Genomic DNA, 5,000 nt, shown 5'->3' on the forward strand with positions numbered 1-5,000 from the left:
GGGAGGGAGGGAGGGAGGGAGGGAGGAGGGAGGAGGGAGGGAGGGAGGGAGGGAGGGAGGGAGGGAGGGAGGGAGGGAGGGAGGGAGGGAGGGAGGGAGGGAGGGAGGGAGGGAGGGAGGGAGGGAGGGAGGGAGGGAGGTAGGGAGGGAGGGAGGGAGGGGAGGAGGGAGGGAGGGAGGGAGGGAGGGAGGGAGGGGAGGGAGGGAGGGAGGGAGGGTAGGGAGGAGGGAGGGAGGGAGGGAGGGAGGGAGGGAGGGAGGGAGGGAGGGAGGGAGGAGGAAGGATGGAAGGATGGAAGGAAGGAAGGAAGGATGGAAGAGGAAGGAAGGAAGGAAGGAAGGAAGGAAGGAAGGAAGGAAGGAAGGAAGGAAGGAAGGAAGGAAGGATGGATGGAAGGAAGGAAGGAAGGAAGGTTGGATGGATCGATCGATGGATGGATGGATGGATGGATAGATGGATGGAAGAACAAACGAACGAACTCATTAACAAACGAACGAACCAATGAACAAACGCACGAACGCACAAAGTAACGGAAAAAAAAACGGACGGACGAAGGGATGGAAAGATTAATGAATGAATGAACGCATAAATAATTAAATAAAAACAAAAAACAAAACAAAAATGTTTAAAACATAAATACATATATGAATGAATAAATGCATGAACGAACGAACGAATGAATGATCGAACGAAGGAACGAACGAACAAACGAAAAAAAGAATTAAACAAAGACCAAAATCAAAAAATAACGAAATAACAAAAGAACAAACAATAAACAAACGCACGAACGCACAAACGAACAAACAAACGGATGGACGAACTGACGGACGGATGGAAGGATAAATGAATGAATTAATTAATAATTAGATAAATAGATGGGTAATTTATTAAAAAAAATAATTAAATAAAATTACGTTCATACTTTTTGTTTGTTATTATTTTTTCTATTGCATACTTAAATATAATTTAACTACATGTATCAACAAATGCATAGTGTTTTTCAATATATTGAATCTATTGTACATTTCACAGGTATTACAAATAAACCACGAGGTAACAAGATAGATTTACTTTAGCATTTATTATATTCAATCTTAAAATGTTCTAAATTCCTTGAATAAAATAAATATTTGCATTCCATATTTAACTTTTTTTTTTAAAGTTCAAGACCTAAAAGGGCGTTTTTCTTCATTATTTTCAATAAATAATCGAGAGATCGAGATACCGTGACATAATCCCTTTTCCTTCGTTATCTATAAATAAACTATTTATTTATAGATCTTTGATCCAGGTTATCTACAGGCTAACCCCATACCAAATGGTATGATGGTAATACCATTGCCTGTCCGTACAGGCTAACTCCGTTAACCTAAGGCCTGTTGAACAGACTAACTCGAGTCGTATCGGGTGATGTTACTGTCATTGCTTGTAAACTTTTTCAAGGGAGAAAGAATTAAATATTTGAAGATTTTTGTTTTCAATTTTATTTTGTTTATGTTATATGTATGTACATGTATAACAGATACGCATTCACAAATGCTATACACGGTGCTCATGTCTTGTACGCATACTAGTTGGTGTTAATAAGCAATGTTGATGGTTAGTATATTAAATTGTCAATAGCAATATAATATGTTCGTTAAAAAATCTTCATGAAACACCCAGAAAATTGCAAAAGGTGTTAAATGGCAATCAAGTGTTAAGTACATTTTTATCAACTGCACCGGGATTGTCCATATCAACACTGACATTGTATTTTAAGAGACCTTGTTCACAGATTTTGGGTTGTATTGCAGTTTGTCATTCAATACTATAAATTGATAAATGTAAACATTGGAACTAAATAGCTCAAGTATAAAACAAGAATAAAATTTAAGAATGAAAATAAGGAATCCTCAACATTAGAGTAACAGTCTCACTCAACTCGACCATTCGTGCACACGTTGTGGGTTGTTCATTTTATACTTTATATAAGTAATCGTCGTAATGTAACACAATATAACGATAACAACAGAACTCTCCTAATTGTTCAATCGTTTCGCGTTGGTAATGCTCTATAATTTTCAGGTTTTTGAAAGCGTCAAAAGATGCATATTATGGATATTTGAGAGCATGGTAAATGTTCAGTATTATTGTTTCTTCGCAAATATCATAAATAAAAAAATATTTTGCAAATCTGAAACCTTTTCTTTCAATTGTGTCAATATAACAAAAATTGAAACGGTCCCTTAAAGTAGCATATGATGAATACATGCTTAAAGCACCATATGATGAATACATCCTTTAAGTACCATATGATGAATACATCCTTTAGGTACCATATGATTAATACATTCTTGAAGTACCATATGATGTTACATCATTTAAGTACCATATGATGAATACATCCTTTGAGTAACATATGATGGATACATACTCTAAGTACCATATGATGAATACATCCTTTAAGTACTATTTGATGAATACATCCGTTAATTACTATATGATGAATACATCCTTTAAATATCATATGATGAATACATCCTTTAAGTACCATATGCTGAATACCTCCTTTAAGTACCATAGGATGAATACATCCTTTAAGTACCATATCTTGAATACATATTTTAAGTACCATATGATGAATACATATAGAAAACGAAGATCTAGTCGAATACTAAATAAGTTTATTCAGCAAGGCTTAGAATACCTTAACCACAAGCCTTGGCGAGTGGCCAGAGGTTCTGGTTGCTATGCCGAGCCAATTTACGTATTTGTAATTAGCACTTACCTGGTATTCTATTTATCCAATCATTTTCGCATTTTTCTTACTTCGTGTGTTAACAAAAAAAGAGGCTTAACCCGAAATTAAAACATCAACTGACGTGATTTATATAAAGAAAATTACGTCACTACACTGCACTGTTTTGGCGTTTCTCAACAGTGTTTAGAACCCCCAAACATTATCAGATATGATTGTTATATCAATCATGCGTTCTGTATGATGGAATGAATTGAGCCTCGACATTGGAAAACTGGGCTTAATGCATGTGCGTATCGTGTTATCCCAGATTAGCACACGCAGTCTTCACAGGCTAATCATGGACGACACTTTCCGCTTTTATGGTATTTTTCTTTCAAAGAAGTCTATTCGTAGCTAAAGTCCAGTTTAGGCGTTAAGTGTCGTCCCTGCTTGAGCGTTTTCTGCACAGGCTAATCTGTGACGACACTACGCGCATGCAATAAGCCCAACGGCTTAGTTTGTTTTTTGACTTGTATATAGTAAAATATTTGTTTTCTTACTTGTATCTAGTAAAATACGGAAGAGAAATAACTTGCACATTATGAATATAGGACACTGTTTTTATGCTTATCGCAATACCAAGAATTTTATTAACTTTGGCCAGCCATAATAATCTTTCTATTTAATCGACGAAGGAACCACAAACTACGGTTAAAACTTCCTTAATGTATCTGAATTTGTATGCTGGGTCCAATATTTTCATCTTTAGTCTGTACCTGACTATGTGTTTGTTTAAATCTCAATATTTGTGCAATATGAAATTAATGCTTGCCGTTTTAGTTTCTACTGGTATTGATATATAAAATATGTGTGACCCTATTGCCGGTTCTTAGCTAATACTAGAAAAGCGCCGACTTTTGCCAAATTAAAGACATAATTCTTGCCTCGATATTTGTTGTAAATTATTGGATGTTAATTAACACAGTAATGAATATAAAATATGAATATAGCTTAAACTTCTATTTACATTCGGCTGATTTATTTCACCTGGTTGTTGTTATGAATCCATGTAATACGTCCAATGCATGAATATATATGTTAAGGAAGTAAAAAAGTGATTCTTTGAGCACAATTGTATTTGTTTCGATGCAAATGCATAAAATCTTATCATAATAGAATCTTATTGATTTAAAAGATAATTTTCAAATTTTCTCAAAGAAGAAAACATCTTAAAAGTAATCTCCTTGCGAGGATGACACACTTTTTGCAGAGCTAATGTGGTTTGATCGATAAATCGGCGTTAAACCGATTTAAAATCGTGCCGGGCAAACTGACTTTAAGACGAGTTCTGATAATATTGGGCTTAAAGGGGCCTTTTCACAGATTTTTGCATATTTTGAAGTTTGTCATTAAATGCTTTATATTAATAAATGTAAACATTGGATCTTAAAAGCTCCAGTAAAAAATCAAGAATAAAATAAAAACAAGGAAAAAAAAGTAGTCGGTATCAGGGCTCGAACCAGTGACCCCCGGAGTCCTCGAGTTAGTCTGAAGTAAAACGCATTAGCCCTCTCGGCTATTCCGCCGAATATACACAGTTTAAGTATTTTATACGTTATATAAGCAATCTTTGTAGTTTCGTAAATTTAAACGACAACAACAGAACTCTCGAAATTATTCAATCGTTTCGCGTTGCAACGCTTTATAATTTTTAGGTTTTCAAATCGTCAAAAGATACATATAATGGCTATATTGGACTATGTTTAATGTTCAGTAATACTGTTTCCTCACAAATATCACAACTAAAACGAAAATTTGCGAATCTGAAACAACTTTTTTCAATTTTGTCAATTTACCAAACCGTGAAAAGATCCCTTTAATGCATATGCGAAAAATGTCATCCCAGAGTCTGTGCAGTCCGCACAGTTTAATCAGGGACAGCACTTTCCGCTTTAATGGACTATATCGTTTAGAGGAAGTCTCTTCTGAACGAAAATCCGTTTGATGCGGATTGTCGTCCCTGATAAGCCTGTGTAAACTGCACATGCTAATCTTGGATAACAATTTATGCAAATGCACTAAGAGTTGAATCTTCTGACCAAGATTCATGAAGATGGGACAATAAATGTGGCCTCTAGAGTGTTAACAATGTTTTACTATAGCCATATGTAGCCATATAATTCAAAATGCCCCGCCTCCTGATGGCCATGTTTGTCAACAGACCAGAATCATTTTGGAACTCAATCAAGATTTCATTGGGACGTATGTTCTGACATG

The sequence above is a fragment of the Dreissena polymorpha genome, chromosome 7, assembly GCF_020536995.1.
Source record: "Dreissena polymorpha isolate Duluth1 chromosome 7, UMN_Dpol_1.0, whole genome shotgun sequence".
Taxonomy (NCBI): domain Eukaryota; kingdom Metazoa; phylum Mollusca; class Bivalvia; order Myida; family Dreissenidae; genus Dreissena; species Dreissena polymorpha.